A 23,117-nucleotide genomic window follows, 5' to 3' on the forward strand; every position below is an offset into this window, starting at 1 on the left:
TGATATTGTAACGGGATAGTGGAGGAAGTGTTACGTTTTAGGATGAAGGGGTGAGAGGGATAAGTGCTGGGGGGTGTCGTAGAGAGACAGGGTGGAGGAGAACAGAGAGATGTGGTGGCGTAGAACACTTTTCAGGGGGTTCTTCAGAAAGGAGGTGAGTTTAGGAGGTTGGATTTAAATACAAATAGAGCAGATTACTGCATGGAGGATCATTATTCCAGGGTAAGGGAGCGAGGAGAGGAAGCGAGCAGCATCGAGGCCGAGCACAAGGGTCAAGACAGGTGTCAAGGATGTGAGCTGAGGATGATCGTAGGGAGTGAGATAGGCTGATGGATATGGTGGTGCAAGTCTGTGTATATTTTTGAAGACTGAGAATATGTTCATACTTTGACCTCTGTCTCATAGATAACCAGCCTAACTTACGATAGGCCGGAGAGGGGCAGTTGGAGGTGAAGTGGGATGTTTGGAAAGTGTACGGCCAGCAAAGGGGAGGACTTTGTCGAGTGCTGAAAAAGCATTGTTGGGAAGGCCATAGAGAAGACTGGTACAGTAATCTGATTGAGGGCTTAACACTGTCGAAGTGAAGTAGATGTCTTATTTTTTTTAATGCGATTTAAGTCTGGCTGCGGTGACAGATTAGGAGGTGAAGAGCAGGAAGTTGCGAGATGGGTCGAAGATGACCCCAAGGTTGAGCAGAAGCAGAGCTGGGAAAGTAGTCGAGATTGAAGAGGGGGGAGGAAGAGATGACGTGTTTGGATTGGAAGTAGAGGACTTCAGTCTTAGTGGTGTTGAGCATAAGCGAGTGGGATGTCATCTGGTATTTGATGGCGGAGAGACAGACATTTGTTACTGTAGCCTGTCAGATAAGGACAGAAAGGAGAAGATTGGAGTGTCATCAGCAAAGAGTTGATATGAAAAGCCATAGGAAGAGACCAAGATGCCAGGAACAGATGTTTAGAAAGTGAAGAGAAGTGGATCAAGGACTGGCCCTTGGGGGACACCAACAGTAAGGGGGCTGAGTGGGCAGGTAGGGCTGGTCCAGGACCACCTGGAAGTTTCTGGGGCGAGATATAAGCAAACCAAGCGAGGACCTTGTCCCAGATGCCTAGGAGAGATAGTGTTGAGTGATGGTAAGAATGGTTGACAGTATTGAAGGCAGCTGAGAGGTCGAGAAGAATAAGAATAGATCTACGATTGGCATGACAAGCGGAAGAGAATGTAGATGCTGACATTGAGGAGAGCTGTCTTAGTAGAGTGCAGAGGTCGGAAGCCAGATTGAAGAGGATCCGGGAGGTTGTGTGTGTCAAGGAACTCAGTGAATCGGTTGAAAACGACACGCTTTAGCATTTTGGAATGGTGAGGTAGCATAGAGACGGGACTAAATTTGGCAGGACAATTAGGATCCAGGGCAAGTTTCTGAAGGATAGTGATGACAGTAGCCTACTCGTAGGATGATGGAAAAGCGACACTTTCAAGAGAGGGGTTGAAGAGGGAAGAAAGATATGGAGGAGCAACATCAGGAGCGAGGAGTTTCACTATGTGTCGGGATGAAGGGTTGATGGGGGGAACATGAAGAGTTAGCCCTTCAGGGGTCGAAATTGGAGTTTGTGGAACGAAGCTGAAAGTAGATCCTGGATGTCACGATTTTCCTCTAACCAGGAGCTGCACATCATGGCCTATGAGGTATTCATGTCTCATGAATGAGTTTTAAGGACATGAATATTTAATGGTTAACTTGAAAAGAAATAAGTGCATAAGAAGACTAAAAGAAATGCAGAGATTGAAAACAAATCTGTTTTTAAAGGGATTTAACATTGGGAGATGCACGCACCAGAATAGTCAATCTGAAGTTCCTGAAAGATGGCGGGATTACATTTTTCTTCCCCAAGCTGTGACATGCTTGTATACATTTCACACACTGTAATCCTGTCTTACTATTGTTACGTTGCTCTGTCATTCGCTCTATTGCTGACTGTGTTGTTTTTTCTGCCTCTTGCCTTTCCTCATTGCATTCCTTTTATTTCCTTTTACATTTCTTTCCTGTTCTTTGATCGTGGTGCTACCCCTCGTTTTAGTCATTAGCAGTCTTTGCCAGTACACCCATAACCCTGCCATTACGTTTGTTTCTGTTACTGTATCAATGTCTGTTGTAGTTTCTTTACTACCATAACATGTTTAGCTCTGTAGCCATTTCTTTTCTGTGATGCCACCTTGCTCATTCTACTCTTTTTCCTTTTGGCTGCTCCTGCAGAATGGGTAGCTAATACATAACGGGCCACACATCTGACACACGAGATGCAAACTGTAAACCATCATGGAGGAACATTTAGACATGCCGAGGTTGTTACAGTTCAGATAGCAGTCATTGGACTATTTGAGGCCTGGGGACTGCGCAGGCTCATCGTGGCACCGTCTAGCAGACAGTAAATGTTTTATTTGGTGGGGAGGAGCCATAGCGGCATCCTGTAGACTTTTTGCAAATGTGCCAGGTCCATCTCTCGGGAATGCGAGTATCTGGGATCTTTGGTGAGACCTTATGATAATGCTGGGTCACCAAGGAGTGCAGTGGGTTGGAAGCGCAATGGGTATTTACCTATTCTTCTCACTATAGCACTCTCGCATGTGCTTCACCAACGGTTTCATTCTACCATGTGCAGCCACTCCCTCCCCTATCCCGCACGTCGGGCTTTATCTTTAGGGTTAATCTACATAAACAGCCTGAAACGGATACTTTTCTAATTATACTATACAGATTATGGGCTATTTCCACGTAGTCAAAGGTTTTCTAGACTAAACCAATGTACCTAACGAGTGAGGACATGCCGTCAATTCAGCGTTGGTAGTCAAGGGCCAGGATGGTCGACCAAGTAGGTTGTGCCCTGCAGCTGCTCTTGGGTTTCACGTAAGAATCGGTCATTAGCGTTTGTTTGTGCTATCCTTACTCGGAGGGTCCCAATTTGTTTGTGAGTAGCAATCCTTTATTTTCTACTTTTGTGGCCACTGGGAGAGGTTCCCATGTTTGCGGCATTTGGCTTCATTCCAAAGGTAGCCACTTAAACGGTAGCATGACTGTCTACCTACATGTTCTGCACTTCCTTACCACTTTCCCAGCAACAGTGGATTGGCAGCAGCGGGGCCAGCAGCTGGAATAGCCACTTAAATCGCTCTCTGGAGGTAGTTCCCTGTGTGTGCCGACTGGTGTTCCTTGGGCTGCTGTGGGTGTTTGGATGCTTGCTTTGCTTGGATTGTGGATATAACTGGGCACAGGCGGGGGAGCATGATGTGGGCCATGTTATCTAATTGGATTGTGCATTGGCACCAGGTCTCTGGGGCAAAAAAGGGGGGGACTAGATTGTTCAGATTGGATGGTATTCAGTGTGAGAGTGTTAGTTCATTAGTGGGGGTTCCTAATTTGGCTGCGCTGATGGGGCCCTGCTTTGGTGTTTAGTTCTGGATGAGTGGTGGGCATGGGTCCATGTTCTTTCATCTGCTGGATGCAGGGGCTTGATGGCACACGTTTTGGGGTCTGAATTGAGTACTGCTCTTCTGGGTTATCTCTGTGGAGGTGGCCGGGATGGGGTGGGGTGGGAGCAGCGTCACAGTGCTGATTTCCCTCTGGGGATTCCGGACCCCCTTTTGGTCTGTTCTGCTGATTGAGTTTTGAGGCAGGCAATGAAGGTCTTGGGGTGGCCTCATCCTTTGGGCTGCTAGTTTTGTGGTGGGCAAGGAAGGTTTCTTGGGGTGCTAGTTTTGTGGTGCGCAATGAAGGTCTCTTGGGGTGCTAGTTTTGTGGTGGGCAATGGAGGTTTCTTGAGGTGGCCTCAGCCTTGGGTCTGTCTACTGGGGCTCCTTGAAGACTTGGATGAGTGGGCCGGTCAGCTCGAGGAGAGTCTACCACATGCTGAACGAGGATGTTGCCTTCAGTGCACGTTAATTGTGGAGTTTTGCCCCTAGCAGGCGCGTCCTCGGGGACCCCTTCCCCAGACTTTTCCCACCATTGTGCTCTAAGAGCGACACTTGCCAGTAAGCAGGGATGGTCAGAGAAACCAGTTGAGCATTTTCGTTGTCATTCTGTTTTGCTATCTTTCATCTTCTGCCATCTTCCCTGGGCTCTGTATCACTTGCATCAGTCTACTTGTGTGCCTTTTTGGTCACATATTTTCGTCCACTTTCCATCCTGTGCCCTGCCGGATCAAGCTTTTTCACATTTCCCTCTACAACCTGCAGCGGTGCCAGTCTACCCCTCCCTCTATTGTGCATGGTGCATGACGCCCTGCTCTCCTAGACTGCTCGAGCCCTCCCCTTTCTATCCCGTTTCCTTGCCCTGTGGCCTTTCACGTCTTCGTTTCTTACGCCAGCCGCTTCTAACATTGGCTCTTCAGCCCCCGCACTCCCTCGCCACGTTTCTTACGCCCTGCACAACCATCTAATTCCTAGCATACCTCAGCTACGTCTGCTTCCCCCACCCATCGCCACTTCCCACTCTCTCATTACTACTACTACCATTCGACCCCTCCCTCTTTTCATTTTACACTTCTTATTCCCGGTTCAGATTTCCCTCGTTTAATCCACAGGGTCCCCCCCCCATTATATCGCCTATTCACACACTTCTTTGATCTCCGCCCCTCCATACTTCTCTCACATATCCCTTCCTCTTTTATTTAGGCATAACCTCCCTGGTTTGAGTGGCTTCCTAACCCAGATCCCACCACATCGAATCATCTTCCTTTCTTAGCCTTTGACCTCCTAGACTTAACCTTGCCCTCCCAGCCCTTGCTTGCTCCATCCCTCTTTGCCCTGCTTGTTTCTCCCTGCACTTGCTTTTTCATACCTCTTAATTTCCGTGCAATCCGGGCCAGACCTCAGTGCATCCCTGGTAATGCGGGGGGCGCCAAATTGTTCAATAGACGCTGATCAGCTCCCTATTCTTAAATGTGCATTTAATTTCAATAGGGCACCTGCCCCGCCTTCTCCCACCACGCCGGCTCAGGGGAGACCTTGAAGTATTCCCCCAAACTGGTGTGGTGGCGGGGACTAATGGCAGGGCGCCCCCAGTGGTCACCGGGCGGCCCACCGTTGAGGCCTGCTCTGCGTGCAACGATGGACATGCTTACTATTCCAGCCTGGTCATGCTATTTTCGATACCGACTACTCTGAAAACAGCAGACCCCACTTGTTAATTAATCTTATAATGCACTTAACACCGGTGACCAGTCTAGAAGCACAGAAACGGGATTCGAACCTGCATGGTCTGCATTGTCTTGGTTCCATCACAAACGCGTTGCCACTTGTTCTCACCCTCCCATGTCCAGTGGGAGTGGGTAGTCGTTGTGTTGGTTCTTTTAGTGTTAACCGGTACTGCTGGATTTTTTTTTCTCCTTTTTTGATGAAGTTGCCAGAAATTGACTGACTGTCTGCATACATATTAACAATGCCCCATTCCATTAGGCAGATGCTGGTCCACTCTTGGTTTTAATTTTGCATTCTGGAACTTGCAGTCCTGGATTGCCCCATTATAAGCCCACGCCTACAATTCTGTTTGAAAAGTTAAAACGAGGACGGGATTCGCATCTCCTGACTGGAATAGGACATGTTGGCATGTTATGATGCGGGTTAACCCTGCTTTGAAGAGGTTCAGGGGATGGGCATAGATATCTCTCTCACTTCCCTGTGCCATGTTAAATGTGGTAGGCATTTAATATGCTGGCTTGGGATGGCCATGTTTACTTTTTGTGCAGTGTTTTCTCATTTTGTTATGAATGGGTGTTCACCATGTATGTACGTCAATATCCTGTGCCCACCTTGCATTTAAACATGCTTTGGCCTCTACTTCCACATCTCGCGGCACCGAGGCCCACTGCTCTATTATGTAGCTTTGTTCTAAGGCCTATTGTTCTATTCTGGCGCCATTTATTTTGGATTCGCCCGAAAGCGATACTGTCTGTGACCCACTTCATGATGGTATAATCCAATTTGTGTACCTGGCTTAATTGTAAGCAGCTGTCTCAATTGGCAATGAGCGTGTTCGGAACATCAAATGCTATTGTTTCAAAGTTTTGCTGGCATTGGAAGTTCACTCCTAACAACTCTCAACACACTTTTGAGGCCCACAGAAACGACTCAGCGGGACACATGTATGGACCAGGACCGTTTTGATATATTTCTGCCACAAAGACACTTTTACATTGATACAGAGCACCTTTCTCTGCCACAGCAGAGGTAACACACAGGGAGTGTGGCCTCTCCCACGACACTGTTTACATCGAGGCTTGGTGGCAAGGAGACTGGCGCTCAACCAAACATCCATTATTACACCATGCCTAGGTGCAGGCCTCTCCCACGACACTGTTTGCATCGAGGCTTGGTGGCAAGGAGACTGGCGCTCAACCAAACATCCATTATTACACCATGCCTAGGTGCAGTGCACCGATGTGGTGGTTATGGATGCAGTGTGGGTGCTTGTTGAAATAACATAACATGTACCTGGTTGCTGCCTGACCTTGGAACTGATGGCAAGTAAACCGACTACTAGTATGAATGGCTTCATTATTAAATCAAATTGTTATGGCGAAGATGAAAAGTGGAGGCTTGCTGACTTTGGAAAACTTGCCTGTGGTCCTGGCTTCCCTATTTGACCATAATGTTTCAGTTGAGGAAAACTGTTTTCTCTTTGCCTCATTTTCCTTATATTCCAAATGTTTCTCATTTTCCTGTGTAAAGTCGAATTTTCTCAGTGCAGATTAGTGGGCAACTCTCGAGCGGGCACAGAGAGTTGGCCCAGTCATAAAAACTACTATCATTTACTTCATGCCGATTTAGCCAATTAAGTTTGATTGTTTGTCGGGCCTTTTCTTATTCCTTGTCTGGGCTTATTCTACACACAAGCTCACTCTCAGGCGAGACCTCTGGCGTTGCTGGCTCCCAGGCGAGGCCTGCTGCTGGCTCACAGCCTGGTATCACTCACTCTTGGCCTTAGCCTTGCATCCGTTACTTTATTAGTCTGGTTTTGGTCACTCTCAGGCTGATAGTTTTGGTCAGTCATTTTCAGACTGGACCTCCCGAGCCCAGGTCTTGATTTCAGGCTCGGTCCATATCGGTCACTCTCAGGCTGGACATGGCGTTACTCATTTCCACCCAGGGTCCAGGAGGAAGCTGTTTTTGATGGTGGGCCTGGCCACTGGTGTAGATCTGGTTTGGCATGAATGGCAAGTCCACTCACATTGCCCCAGTGCCCTGACTGCCGTTCTGACTGAAGCTCAGCTTCGAGCTAACTGTTCCCTGCACCAGACTCCTTTCCAGACAACTGATGAGGGTGCATATTTTCTTGTCATGTTAAAATTTTGTGGAATTGAAAATATTATGCACCTTAGGCACCTGATGAGGTTTGTAGACAAGTGCGATCTATGGAAGTGTCATCCAAACAAGTGCTTCCCCTGCTCCTCCAGAACCATCAAGGACAAGGACCACATTGACACCCTTGCTCCAGCCGTGGCGATTTCTGCAATCACTCTTTCGCCACTGGATCCTTAAGCGCTCTCTCCTTAAAAAGCTTTCTGCCAATCCTACCTGTGCGGCAAACTATCTCCTGATCTCTATCACTCCCTTCCTGGGCAAACTCCTGGAAAAGCTGCCCATCTCCCAGCTTACTCTTCACACTGAATCTGCAGACTGTCCCAGCTTACTCTCCACACTGAATCTGCGGACTGTCTCCGTGACCATCTGTCTGGCTTCAGAGCAGCCAACGGCATGTAAACTGCTCTCCTGAACACCTGTGAAGATCTGCTCACTAACATTGATTCCAGCTTTCCTTCTGTCCTCATCCTCCTTGACCTTTCATCTGCTTTTGACACAATCATGCCATCCTGATCAATTGACTCCGTTAGAACCTGAGCATCACGGATCAGGCCCTGGATTGGTTGACAACCACCTTCCTGGACTGACCCTCCCAGTGCAACTTGAGTCCTTTCTCTCCACCACCTATCTCTCCACATGTTGTATTCCCCAGGGCTCTAACCTCTCACCCTGGCTCTTCAATGTCTTCTTGTCCCCTTTTACCCACCTGATCTGCACCTTCTCCTCTAACTTTCACTGTTATGCAGACAACGCTCAGCTCTCTTTCAGGCTCCTCTCTCGCTCATTACTGTGTATCTGCGATTCAGGATTGGTATGCCTCCAACGATCCCTGCTTTAATGCCAGTAATACTGAGATCCTTCTCATTAGGACCCCTGCTCCAGCCTTCCTCGCTCAATCTGGCTGCCCTCATTGGGCCCTATTCCTTCGCCTTCCTGTGAGGCAAAAAACCTTGGTGTCATCTTCCACTCCACTCTCTCCTCCCCTGCTCACATCACCGACCTTGCCAAGAAGGCACACTACAAGCTGCACCTCTGCAGAGGTATTCTTCCTTTTCTCACGCTCCCCCAGAAGCTCGCTGTCTCCAGAACCTTGGTTCTCTCTAGGCTGGACTACTGCAACAGCCTCTTTCTCAATCTGCCTTCCTCTACTCTTCTCCCTCTGCAACTAATCCAGAGCAGGACTGCAAGACTTGTCCTTGGCCTCAAGCCCAGGGACTGTATCTCTCCAGCACTGAAATCTCTCCACTGGCTCCTGGCGGCTGCAACGATCCAAGTTCAAGACCCTCTGTGGCTTTGGGGGCGGGACCCGCACTGCATTCAACTCTCTTCCAAAATACCTTCCTCCTTGAGCCTTTCGCTCAACTACCTCAAACTCTGAGGGTCAGATGCTTCTACAGGCAGAGTGTGGGTAGATCTCTCTACTCTTCAGGTGCCTCCCTTTGGAATGGCCTCCTTGCCCCTCTCAAACTTGAGCCGGACCACCTGAAGTTCCGGTATCGGCACAAGACCTTCCTTTTCTCCCCTGCTTTCGCTCGCTCTCCCCTGCTGACCTACCTGTCTGCTGCGCTGGCTGGTTGCTTGGCTACCCTCAGTGTGTCACTGGGTACCAGGCTCCTCCTTGATCAGTCTGCACTATACTGCCACCAGGCCTGCCGCACACTTAGGGGCTGTAACTGTAACTCTACAGTCCCCTGCCCCCTTGCACTTACCCAGAGCCGCACTGTCCTGGCTGCACTTAATCAGAGCAATGCTGCCCTGATTGCACTCCCCCTTCCTTCTCACTGGTACTCCCCCCACGCCCCTTTCCGTTCCCCCTGCACTTGACGCTGTCGCACTTGCACGATGTGAATGACACATGGCCTAGTATGATAGTTTGTCTTGTCTTCCCTCTGTCTTCCCTCCCTTGTCTTATCACGCCTAGAAACACATGTGTACAGGCGCGTTATAAATTACATATCATATCATATAACTAGATATGTTGCAGGACTGTGCAGAATAAAGACTACACGCAAGCGACTTTCCAACATAAGCTGCTTGGGGCCTCTCTACATTTTTGAAATAACTGTCACCCATTGGGAAAAGCCTCAAATTGTCTTGTGCTAGATCTGAAATAATCCAGCAGTTTTTGCTTGTAGGCTCCTATCACATTGCATTCTGGTGCTTGTAATCCTGCATTTATGAACTGTGCAGGAATGCAAAATGACATCATAATGCCAGGACTTGCATAACGTGAGTTCAGATCCGATTTGAGCATATTCTTATAAGTGGAAATGTAGTAGTTGGGTTAGAAATGCTGGTAGTGGTTTATCTGCATTATTGTCTTTAGAATGCTTACACCTCAGTTATTTTGCATGCAGATTTATTTTGTGTGGCGCCGGAGAAATCATGTATCTATGCACGTGGGATTTACACCGCACTAAACCAGGTAGCAAGCTATTGAGCTTTGCAGTTAATATGGTAAACAAATGGAACACAACTAGGAGAACCTCAGGAATGCAGTGAAGAGGGTTCGTCCCATGGGCCCAGGTGCATAGTTGTGTTTTTTTTTTATCTTTAGTGCTCTTAGGGCGCAGAGGCTTGTCTGGAAAGTGGCAAATCCCGAACCTGCTACGAGTAACCTGACGAGGCGATGGGAGTAAAATCAGACAAACATGAAAGATTTGTAATGGTAAATGAGCTGAAGAAAAGTGGGAATGGAGGTTGTGAAAGGCCCGTTTCCAGAACCTTAATGAAATGCTGAAACGAGTCAGCAAGTGGTTGCATGGTGTGCTCGAGTTGTGATCCAGTCTACCCTTGGAGTGTGGAGGCCCGATTGTCTGTTAGGTGTTACCATGACTCGCCAGACCCCAGATGGAAAAATCTGGGATGCCCGACTCCCTGTCGGAAGTAACTGAGCACAGAGTGGATGTGTGTGCAAACTGTATGCGGTGGAGAAGAGGAATAAGGAGTGTAGACTGTCTGAGTGCCATCCACACAGGCTCAAGTGCCAGGTTCCCGGTGTGGCGGGGCTAGGAAATAAAGGTTTTCGTCAGAATGGACAAAATCCCTCTTGGTGTCTCTGAATATTTAGATCTCCAGCAATCTTATTGGAACCTGCAGGCATGCAGTGTACTTATTTCCTCCTTGCACAGCCAATAATTTGCTAACAGTAGCAACTGTTTATGGCGCAATGAAGATAGTTTACGAACGCTCCAAATTAAACTTTGTTGCTCTGTGCTCAAAATAAAATAAAATGGAGTCTCTGCCCTAGACCCACCCTGTAGGGAAGTTCTGGCCACATCACTGGGCATGGCTCATTTCCAGGCGGGGTCTGAGGGCAGCTCACTCTGTGACCCGGCATCTGTTTTTCTCTGCACACAGCCATACATGGCCTGAGGGTGCTCAGACCACTTCCCCTTTCTGTAGATGGAGTGATGTTAAAAATATGTCTGTGCTCTTTTCCCATGCATGAATCTGCACAGGCTGCATGGGAAGGACAATGTAAACTGCCCTGGTACCATTCGTTTCAGACATTCTTACTGGTTGAGGGCATGCTCTGAGATGGGCCTTATCAGGCGCATAGGCGGAGACTGTTAAGGAGCAGGGCTGGGGCTTCAGAAAGGGAAATGCAAATGGCCGTCAGTAGAGGGGCAACAAGAGGGGCCATTTTGAACCCAAAAGGCTTCAAATCTGGCCCTGGGTAAATGGAGGGAGTGGTCATCAAAATAGCACGTTGCTGGAGGCAAATCCTTACACGGACTCTGTTCAGAGAAACACTCTGAAACCCAGAATCCTTTGGCGCTGGACATGTGAATGGGCGCTATACCTACCCCCGCCCATTCCTGCAGGCAAGGGACTGTGGGTCTAATCTCAGATGGCAAAGGGCACCTGTTACAACAGTCTATTGGTCCTCAGTGTGGTCCCTGGCATAATACTGTCAGCATTCGTGTCTACACCACCTTTCAGGGCCATGTGCATGCCATAATGCAACAGGCCCAGAGGTCTGCATTCCGTCCTTCGAGGCGAAGATCAACGGGGACCGGCGTTTGAAGGGGCTTGCTCCAGTTTACTAGTGAACCTTCTGAAGCCAGAAATGTGGTGTCGGGGCCGAGTTGAGCGAACAGGTGCTTGCGCCTGCGCTCGGCCGAACCTGGTGAGATTGTTCTTGCAGACAATGTCTCTGTTGCTTTGGAGCTCGGGCACGATGGATGGGCGTCAATTATCTCTGCACTTTTTATTTAGTTTAATGGAGGAAACATCCTTTACATGTATTCTACCGCAGCAATACTAGTTCTAACCAACTAAAGCTGGCTCCTGTCAATCACTTGTTCTACTCCTCACCAAGAACTGAGGACCGAAATATGATTTTGCCTGGCTGCTTGGCCGCTGAAGGGGTGTTCAACAAGGGCGACATCTCTTCTGCTTTCTGGCTGCCCAGAGCAATTCAGTAAAATCCGGCCTGACCTTGGGTCTCCACACCGTGTCCTTAAGGCGGGGCTGCCTTGCGTCACTGGGATGATTGCAAAAGAGATCGCACAAACCGGCCAGGCCGTGTCTCCCTTTGCTGGCACAGGGTTCCCAGATTCACTCCGAATCTGCAGACGCACGCTTCTGGGTGATCCCGGTCCAGGGGAATCCGTCCCACGTTTTCGCAGCTGAGTCTGGTAATGTTGTTTTAGCTTGCGTGCCTTTGTCCCTATGTTCGTTGTGCATAAACTACAAGGGCGTATACCTGGATAAACTAGCTGGTGTGCATGCTGCGAGACCCCACGTGTTCATCCAAGCAGGCCATCTGTGCACACCAGGCCAAATCACCCCTAAACCAAAATAAAGGGTGATAGATTATTTATTGAAATTGATTTATTGTACGAGCTACTGTTTAAAAACCATGCTTACTACCTCATGCACGAGATTTGGAGCACAAGATTTCATCAGGATAACATCCTCGCAACGGGGTACCATCTAAACCGTATGAATTAAATAATGTATATCCAATATGCACCCCTTTTATACCACCCTCTGGCTTGTTGCCAAACTGAACTCTGCATTTTTGGAAAATCCGCTGGGACAGTGAAAAGAAGGGAAGAAAATCTGTTTAATTTGGTCTATTCCAGTTTCGACGGGCGCATAAGGGTTAGCCTCTTTTGCTTGAAGTATTTCTGTTGGTAGTTAGGCTGAGCTTAAGATTTGACCATAATCAGTGCAGGAAATGGGCTGGAAAAAGACAGCACAGTACTCCAGCAAGACAAGTTTTACTGGGGCGCTGCCCTTTCCCACACCCCTCCCGGATCTGCTCTGAAGATGTGCAACCCGTGCTTCGAAACGCAAACATGCAACCTGGCAGGTCTTTTGAAAGGGGTATGCTTGTTGAAGCGCGGGTTGCTTGTGCATGTGATAACTCCGCTTCAGAACAGGATACTCCCTGCAAGATCTAACCTGAAGCCGAATTATCACCTGCACGAGCAACCCACATTTCAACAAGCAGGCACTTTCAGCAGACTCAGCACGGGAAATGGAATACAAAAACGGCCAAAGCCTCACATATTTGTTGCAGCTCTCCAAATTGGTATATATGCCCTGCATAGTACAGATTTTTTTTCTTAGGGTGTGTAGTGTGACAATCAAACCTGCAGAGCCCAACTTCCATTTTCTCTAAGGGGTTTCTTACTGAATCGCTACAAGACATTTTTCAAATGTAAAATTGTGGATATTCTTATGTTCGCATAATGCTCTTTGCTTTTATGCATATCTCCACGATTGGGTTCTATGAAGTGAACTATAATACTGTATTGAGTGGCCTAGGCCCACACCCCTTGGCACCCAGGCCAAACTGCTAATGCACACCTAGCCTGGTCATAAATGATTCACCTCATCAAGCTGACAATATGACATCCAATGCTTGTGAGTGAATAATTGTGTTATGTCAATAGCCAACATGTCATAACCAGAAGTGGAGCCCCAGCAAAAAAAAGGCCCCATCTGCACTTGCCAGGGGGTCTTAAAATGTCTGCTGCCATTTTCGGAAGAGAAACCAGCATTCAGCTAGTTCCAGTCAGCCCTACAGCATCCATGGACGGCTTATAAGGCCGAAATCGGCCTCTGGCTGTCTCAGCCTGAACCACCAATATAACACTGCATCAATCTCTACATTTAAGGCGCAGCTGCTTCATGGTACAAGTCTGCAACAACATCGAAGGTATGAAAATCTTTGCGCCCACGCCCTCACTCTCTAAACCTGGCTTGCCCGCACCCTGGGTGCGTCTCACCACCGCCTCATTCATCCCTCTCCCAATACCACCCCCTTCCGTATGCCATTCGCAAGTGCCTTCCCAGCTTTCTCACAGAGGTTGCCCATACCCAGGATATCCTCCCTGCCTAGCTTTACAGACCTGGCCTTCACAAAGCTTTCCAAGCAGTATAAACAAGCTATTGTCCAAGCCAAAGCCATGTACTTGAATAACCGAATAGCCACTGCTAAATCTGACAGCAAAGAACTTGTCTCTATCCTTGGGGGAACTAGAAGCCCCTGCCTCCTTACCCTCCATGGTGCGCCAGCATACAGAATGTCATGCTGCAAAAAAAATTTGTATGCTTCAGAAAAAGAAAAAGCCAGTCTAAAGCACACAATGCTAGCCACCGAAGCCACCTACCCCCCCCCCCCCCCCCCCTCCTCTAATACCACAGGAACCTAACTGTTCCGTTGTTTCAATAACATCACGGAACAAGAAACATTACACATCCTAAAAAAAAATCATGATGCAAAGGGGATGCATGTTCGGCCCCCCTCATCAAAAACTTCACCATCACAGTTTATCAGAGCATTTATCAACCCGTCATCCGACCTCAAAGAAGCCTGGGATCTCCCTCTTCTAAAAATAAAACCACACTCGACCCTGCCTCACCCAACCACTACCGGCCCATCACCAGAGTCCCCTTCCTACAAAAAATACTTGACAGAGCAGCATATGTCCAAATTCAACATCACCTGGAAACTTACCATATCCTGGAGTCTGACAATCGGGCTTCCGGGCCAGGACACATCAGAGTCGGCACTCCTAGACCTCAAAAACCAGATTGACTAAATGAGGGATGAGGGAACACCTGCCTTGCTTCTCCTCCTTGACCTTTCCACAGCCTTTAACCTAGTTGACCACAATATTCTCTGCCACCACCTCACCACTGCAGCCTCCTTCGTACCGGAAGCAACATCCTGGATCACCACCTTCCTGGAAGGTAGAGCAATGAGTCTTCTCTGAAAACACCAGTGCCGCCCCTTCATCTCACTTGTGGTGTACCTCAAGGGTCATGCGTCTCCCCCACACAATATAACATATTCACAAAGCCGCTCTTTGACCTCTTGGTCTCCCTCGGCATAACATACACCAACTATGCCGATGACGGACACATTCTCCTCCCCCTCTCTAACTACACCGATGACGCAGCCACTCTTAGCTCATCCTACGCAACCATCCAAGCCTGGATGGCGACACATGGCCTCTGTCTCAACGATGAGAAGACCGAACTCCATCTTGTCTCTTCTTTATCCCTGTTAAAAAAAACTTGACTCTAAATACTCAGCCTTTAACATTGATGCCACTACGATCCTAGTGATCCCAGCAGTCAAACCCCAAGGGGTCTACCTGGATGCAACCCTCACCCTGACACAAGTAAATCCTCAGTGGCATACTCCACCAAACTGCTAAACGCTGCAAGACCCTTCTTCTCCACTAACATTGCCCAGCTATCGCACGCACAGTTATCTGCTTCAAACTCGACTACTGTAATGTACTTTTTTCACTGGTACTTCTGCACACAATCTACAAAAACTTCAAGCCATCCAAAACTGCGGGCTGCGACCGCCCCTGATCATCCCCAGATGTGAGCACATCTCAGCCTTATGAAGAGTAGTACACTGGCTCCCAATCCGTGAAAGAATCACGTTCAAAACACTCACAATCACACACAGGTGTATCTCGAAATCTGACCGGCCTTACTTGGCCCAGAAAAGACCCACTAGTCTAGGCCCACCCGAACCCCATGCACCCATAGACTTAACCAGCCCAAGTTTAAACACGTCAAGGCTGGAGGGACAAGCTTTCCAGTCATTGCAGCCAAACAGTGGAATTCTCTCCCCCATGCTCTGAGGGCAGAGGAGTCCTTCTGGGCTTTCCGGAAAGCCTAAAACTTGGCTGTTTTCTTAAATTCTTGTATCCTGTGACACTCATCCCCTCGGGAGCCTATATATTCTAATGTAACTTGTTTTCTTTGGATATAACTGTATGCAACTTGATTCCTTGATACGCCTAGATGCCCGAAGGCTTGTGTGCACTCTTTAAATGAAAAAATAAATACAAATATTTAGATATCAATGTGCCACCATGATTCTGGGATGCACAATTGTACAAAGTTGACCCAGAGGTGCGGACTTTTAAAAACCACCTTTGGCTGTTGAAAACTTGTGTTCCAGCAGCTTTGTCCAGGAATGCACATGTGATCTTTGAACCTGCCCTACTGCCACAGCAGGGCAGTCGTTTGGGGGTGTCAAGGGGGTCCCACAAAAGGTTCATGGATGCATTATGTTTTTGGCAGGGAGCAGTATGAAAGGGCAGGTAAGATTGGCAGGCTTCAGAAACAGAATTATCTGCATCATTTTAGCCTTAAAAATCAAAAAGGTCAAGGATTCCCACCGTAACAGATGGAATTCCAAAACAACTATATTTTCAGCTTAAAGGTAATGGTCAAAACAAAAAGGGGTCTTTCTCACGTTGCGTTCGAGGCCTTGAGAATAGTTGAATGATGGTCCTGGTCTCCTATGCACCGAACACTGCTAAAAGATGCTGTTACTGCACTGCTCCGTGCATCGCTGGTGGTAACTCTGCTTTCATCACAGCCCTGATTTCACGGTGGTGTTGAGCATCTTTTCCAGGTCAGTCATTCTTCAGTCTGGCACCATAAAGGCTCAACTAAGTTGCTTCACTGCTTCCCCCACCATTGGAAGCCAAAGATTAACACATGTCTCTACCGACAGAGCCTGGACAATGGCCTCATTACAAGTATGCCAATATTTTGGTGGTAAATCCATTGCAATACCGCCAAACTGAATTACTGTTACCGTCACTTGCTCCCGCAGATTTACATAGACTCAGAACCACTGTTTACTACTTCAAAGTCGGCACAACAGCTCTCTACTCAATCAATTCAAACTGTTAACAGACCGGCAGTGCTGCTTCTGGCACTCTGTGTACTGCTTACCTGTTCAAGCCATTCAGACACTGACTCCACCCAGCAGAAGCAATGGTCACACTGCCGACTCCAACTGCTGGAAGATATTTAGTTGACCCATCCCAAGCGCAAACTCTACCAACCAGGAGCCTGCGCCTCAAACAGACTCACCATTGGGATGGCATGACTCGACTGCTCCTAAATCGACTTCACTGCAATAAGGCACCTGGAGGCATGGCTTGATGCTGTTGAGCCCTCCAGACAAAAATAAGTTATTTGAAGAGGGCCTGTTTCCCCTGCTTTGCATTAAAGGACTTTAGCGACTTTTAAGCCCCTCCTTTTTGTTTTGAGGTGTTAAGCCTTTGGAAGACATGTCCTTGAACATTAACATTGCTGCCGAAATCTTTTGCCTGCACACCCCTAAATTCATATTTTTCTAGAACCTTGTTTGGACATTAGTATGTTAGTAACAAAATAAAACATATTTGTTTGTGTGGCAGCTGTTTTGGGTCGACCCGTTCCTTAGAGTATAGCCTGCCCGCAGCCCTCCTTACCAAAAGAGGCAAAGGTGGTTTACTTTTAGGATTTGGTTCACAGCTGATTTAGTAGTAGTGTGGGGCTGACTTGGCATTGTAGACGCCTATATTCCCACCAAGCAGTAGTCATGTTGTCACTATAGCAGATGGCTTTTCTGGGATCATGGCAGTGTGGTATGTTGATACAGATTGATCTTATTGGCCGAATAATGTGGGTCAAGCTCATGAACACGTTTGAAAACCATACATGGGCATTTAAAATAAATTCTCTGGTGAATGGGCAGCCAATGAAAGTAATGTCTTTGATGATATGAATGAGGATCTTGGGAGGTTGTAGTTTAGGGAACCCAGTGCATTCTCTAACACTAATGTACACTTTTCCCCCTGTCACTGTGTTTTGATAAGGTAGCTCAGTGGGTCTAAGCGCTATCTGCTGAGAACTATGTGCCATTATACTCCGGACGGGATTGTCCCAAAATAAGAGGTAAACATTCTGAGGAGGAAAATGCTGAATGGACAACATTGTATTTCACTAAATGGGGAGGCTGCGGGGGTCTCCACCCCGCATATATGTGCTGCAAAATGCATTTTTGTAAATGCAAACATTTTCGTCCTCCAATTATAATTTTTTTCGAGGTGATCGCATGGATCCCTCCGGACCAGCATCCGCGTTTGCAGACCAGTATGTGGTAAAACTTATAAAGCACGCAGACCAAATGTATGTTAATACATTTATTTCATTCCTGGTGGTTGTCTTATTAAGACTTTCGCCTTCTGTATATGATCAAAAAGGTACAGTAGACTTTGAATAAGGCATATTTTTATGACACTTTGAGGTTGAAAGTTTAAGCCACAAAACACTTTTTATATACTGTTGTATACCATTGGCAGTATAGATACCAGAGATCTTTTTAGTGGGTGGGCGGGAAGCGTCATTGTGGGTTGGGACCTTGCGGTTACAACTGAAATCATTCCACAAATGGCGGTTGACAATTGTGACCTCCTTGCCATGGGTTGAGGGGCGGGTCATTACAGGGCTCTGGCCGTCCTCCAGGGCTTGGGGTTTTGTCTGGCGCACCAAGCACCACCTCCTCAATGTGAGTTTGAAATGTGAGCTGCCTGCTTCTCCCCCACCCTCCTTTCCCCATTCCACCCCCTTCTCTTGGGTCTCTCGCGCTCTCTCCCTCCCTTCTGGCTAAGTAGCTGTGTCTGCTCAGATGTGTGAAGGGGGAGGGGTGCTGCTGTGTGCACAGGGGACACCCAGGCATGGATCAGTACAGTGAGGAGCAGAGAGAAAACCAATGACCTGGCACAGCTGAGGTGAGGATGTCTTGCTCTTTATATTTTCTTGAACCTACACAGCACTCTGCCCTAGTCCCCATTCATTTTCACGTTACATTCCTCTTCCCATCTAACCAGGGGCTGAGGTGCTAGCCCACTGCATCCCTCCCTCCGATTGCAAGTAAGAGTAGTACGATGCATGCGATTAAGCTGGGGGTTGGCCAAGATGTTTTAAATGCCCGTTTCTTCTAATTCGTTAATAATACGGCTCTTGTATGTATTTAACGACACCAAACCCTTGCCCCTGTACATGTGGGTGATTGTAACAGTAGTTATGAAATGGCAGGTCTGTAGCCTATTAAGGTGTTCCACACAAGCTTTCAGGGAATTGCGTTCTCTTCTCCAGGCAAGAATGAAGCACTTTCTGCCGAGTCTTCTCCTCCCCTGTATCACATCACCCGGGTCCGCGCCGGCGCGTGTAAGTTGCTGGGCCAGACCCCGGTCTGCCTCCATTGTCTCCGCAGGGGCCGCGAGCGCAGAAAGAATCCTGTTGGCACGAGCCGGCGAGCCTATTAGCCGGCGGTGGTGGTGATTGGACAGTGCTGAGGAGCCAGGAGACGGCCACTGAATAATTCATGCGTGTATTTGCGTGTGCGGGAGAGTGCGCGGCCCCGTTCGACAGAGTGCGCGCGCCAGAGAACCGCCGCCGGCCCCAGCCCAGCGCTAGGATTAAGGCTGGCCCGGCCGTCTTTGTTCTGCGCTTAGTTGCTCCCTGCCTCCTAGGCACGTATGTGGCCTCCATTGCACCAAGAGAGTGCTGGCGGACAACGGCTGCGAGCGGCTCGACCAGACTCCATGACATATAACTGGTGGGTAAGTTGGGTGCTCATATTTTTAATTCATCTCAATTGGTAGGGCGGGGGCGCGCTGCGAACGGTGGTTGAATGGAGGGGGGGGGGGGCGAGGGTTGCTCACTTTCGTTCTCGGGCGCGTGCACGCCTGTGTCACTGTGTATGTTTATGTGCGTGCACGAGGAACAGGCGCGCAGCGTTGTGGGTAAAACGACGTCCTGCCTGCTGTCAAACGGCAGAAGGTAAAAAAAAAAAAGGTGGCGAGGCAGGATGTGAAGTGGGATCAATGGAGATGTGTATAATGCCAACACACTGCAGTGAATAGTGTTCCCTAATGAATGGCTGGGCAAGGCGGGAATAACGCAGTGAAATAGAAGCAGCCGAAGAGTTACAATGCAGTGGAAAATGTGTAGATTTCCCTGCAGTGGTACGACCCTAGAACAGCAGCGTAGATAAGCAGCGTACCTCCCACATGTATATCCCAAAATGGGCAACAAAAAACAGGGAGTAAAATCACCCCCAACAAAAAATAGGCACCGGACACAGAGGGGCCAGTGCCCACGGCTTCCACGTTCACATCTCCACTGATTTTTGGCTTCGTGGACCAACACTGAGCAGTGCATTAAGGAAAACTCGTATCACTTCTGCGTTAGCCAAAGAAAACGTTAAGGTAAAAAAAGCCATTTTTTTAATGTATGTGAATTAATAGTTGGAAAAAAGGTGTTAAACATATTTTTTCTAGTTTAAAAATAGCCAGTTGACGCTCCCATTAAATCTTACCAGTGAGAACAGGGATTCTCAAGTTATGCGGAGTGGCGACTCGTGTGTAACATAATGGATACTGCTTAACAAAGTTTCATGAATGCAACATCCTCGAGTAGCAGTACTGGTGAGATAAAAACGAGAACCCAACTTCAAAATGCCCTGGTAGTGACACAGAAAGGCAATCACAATATGAGAGCAAAGACAGAAGGGGCACTTAACAAGTAAGGCCCGTGGTGCTGCGGAATGCATAGACGAAATCAGTTTGCATGTCTGGAAGGTCTAATGTGCCTTCAATGGTTGTGTGTTCCTATCATTTATTGTGATATCTTGGGGCATCTAATGCCTGAGACACGCCTATTTGAATAAGCAACTTTGAAAGGTCCCACACATTGGCAATACACGTGACTTGCTACATTATTCAGGCCCCCTCTGATCTGTGAGTAATATGCATGCTACTAGTTTGATTTACAGCAGGACCACCTTTCGATGTTGGAAAAAATGTGCATCTTTCGGTGATGGTCCCACCAACTATTTTGTAGTGTTATAAAATTGGTCAATAATGACATTAACTGTAGCATTACACACGTCTAATGCAATGGTACAAGCTGTTAATTTGTTACTTGGTCACGTGGTATTTAATCAAAATGTATGAAAACGTTATGGTTGATAGGATCCCTTTGAGAGATATCCAGGCCACTGTTAATTATCAGGTACAATTATTGTCTCAGCACCACATTGAAAAATAGAATAGGGTTACAGATTTCGGAAGGCCCTGCCTAGTCCACCCACCTCCTACCACCAAGTGAGTAGTTTGTGGTCGCCCGTGTTGTTCTTGTTAGCATTAGGCTCAACCAAACTGTGTCTGTGTTTTGATGTAGATCTATCTCAAAGAAAAAGAACACATTATACTTAAAATCTGTAACCACCCTGAAAATAATACCAACAATCTGCTTAGACCAATTACAACAGCACTTTCCTCTTCAAGGAACAGTGATTAAGACATTCTTCTTTTGAACACAAGCCAATGATAAATATCTTTACTAGTTGGTAGCCCAGCCGGACTTGCATCGTTACCCAACTTGGTTTTGAACTAAGATGAAGTGTTCGGAGTTCAGGTAAGGATCCATATGGAGACAGACCGTGCGAGAGTCGGGCATTGAAACTGAGGTCCTTTGCAGGTATTGCGGCACCTTAGATATTTGCTCCATCAATGGACAAAACAAAGGAGGGCAGCACATGGGCTATCCATAAGGCTGCACTCCACAATACACCTACCAAAAAGCTGTAAAACTGAACTGTTATGGTTAAATGGCATACACTGTTACTCCTCCATCACCGGGAAGGCTGGCTGGGGTGCCGCGAGGCAGTCCATGCAGAGGCAAAGCCGCTTACTCCCATAAGCAGGCCCACACAAAACAAAATAGGAAGCAGATGCAGATGTTCCTGCTCCCAGCCACAAACCTCCACACATGTCCAGACAAGTGCTACCAAAAGAGCAGGGCCACAGAAAAGAGCTCATTTTTACGACCTTTTCTGAAATTATATTTAATTTGCCTTTAATTACAAGGTAGAAACAGTATGGGTGATAACTAGATAGCTGTTTGGGTTAAAAATACATATTTTACTCGCCTGAAAAATACCCCAATTGTGAATGGGAATTAACATTTTTCTCTCACCTTCGAAACTTAGGTAGAGAAGCAATTGCACTTCAAAATCTTTCAGAGGGAACTGCTAAAAAGAGGCATTGGCAGACGAGAAGTAGCACCAAGTCGTCCCATGCTGGAAGGGTCCAGTCAACGGGACTTTATTCACGACGGATGGCTTGTCCCTCCAAATCTCTCCCTTTTAAACAACAGCCATTGTAAGAGAATCTCCCCTTAGTGACGCATGCAGTGACGACTGACCCGACACCCATTATGGGGGGAGTCATAATCATTCTGTTATTATAATTGCCACCTTAATGAAAACGCTGAGCACGCACTCAACTGCGGCTCAATGGGCTGCTTTGTGGGAATACAGTTCCTCGGCTGGGCATGCTGAATACTTCCCAAGATTTGTCCTGCAGGTAAGAAACACATCTTTGTGTTGTACACGTGTGTGAGTCTGTGTAAGTGCGTGTTTGAGTGAGACTGAAGTGTGTGTGTGTGTTAGCATATGGATGTGTTCGTAAATGAGAGGTCAAGGTGAATGTTCTAGTGTATGAGTGCTTGTGTAAATTGGAGAATGGGTGCAGTGTGAATGTGTATGACTGCACGCAGGCCGCTGTCTGGGGAGGAGATCTGCTGCAGGAAGACCTCTGGGAGGATCTATAGATCCCAGAAAATGGCTGGACATTTGTTTTTACAGTGGCATATCATTTTACTGCCATTCTGAACAAAGCAAAAAGTGGCGTTTTTAATTGCTATCTTTGGTGCAGGCAGTATGGACGTGCTTACCTATAGCAGTGAGCAAAGCTAACATGATGAATGGTCTTAAGTGGGGTGCATTTTCACTGGTACTTTGGGCAAAGCAAACATTATGTTATGTGGGGAGACTAGCTTCATTTGGCACAGCCAGAACTAACGTTTAATCGGAACTTGCATTACGGGCAAAGTAAACATGAAAAAGCCTCCCCATTTTGTATTGTGAAACTAGTGAATTCTAGATTTTCTGAGCAAAGCATGCGTTCTTAACACGGACAATGAGCAATCCATTGCTATGCAAATAGATTTCACTCTAGTCTGTTACTTTGGGTTTGAATAGTGCGCCTCTTCAATATACAAATCCATCTAGCACTATTGTACTAAATGAAGCCTTCTATACGCCGGTACTTCAGGCACAGCATCATATACAAGCCTAAAACACAGCAATCTGCACAAACTTCACTACATTGCAACAACAAAAGAAACCACACATAGACTCGCACAACAGCACACAACGACTACCAACCGTAAAACACCACAAGCCCAGTCAAGGGACCCAACAGGCTGAGGCTGCCAGCAGCACATCACTGCTCTCTTGCACTTTTCCAGCTTATTCCCACTAACTCGCCCCCCACCCACTCCTTCCCTTTTTCAGGAGCACCAGACGACCACTGTGGTGGTGGTAGAGCGCGGTACAAATATCCTTTAACTAACACATCTACCCAAGA

General features: G+C 47.5%; 1 protein-coding gene across 10 annotated transcripts in view; it reads left to right on the forward strand.

Annotated features, from left to right (window-relative positions):
- ZMIZ1 (zinc finger MIZ-type containing 1) overlaps positions 1-23,117 on the forward strand; it is a 706,997-nt gene that overhangs the window by 555,322 nt on the left and 128,558 nt on the right. Inside the window, exon 1 of one of the 10 annotated variants that reach the window (XM_069611022.1) lies at positions 18,273-18,410. The exons of 7 other annotated variants lie outside the window; for them this stretch is intronic. The gene's annotated coding sequence lies outside the window, so the exon portion shown is untranslated. Of the gene's footprint in view, positions 1-18,272; positions 18,411-18,969; positions 19,245-23,117 lie in introns of those variants that run through there. 2 more of the 10 variants (XM_069611020.1, XM_069611021.1) reach the window with 2 other exon arrangements.

Source organism: Ambystoma mexicanum, chromosome 8 (genome assembly GCF_040938575.1).
Source record: "Ambystoma mexicanum isolate Mex_15411 chromosome 8, UKY_AmexF1_1, whole genome shotgun sequence".
In the NCBI taxonomy this organism is placed as follows: domain Eukaryota; kingdom Metazoa; phylum Chordata; class Amphibia; order Caudata; family Ambystomatidae; genus Ambystoma; species Ambystoma mexicanum.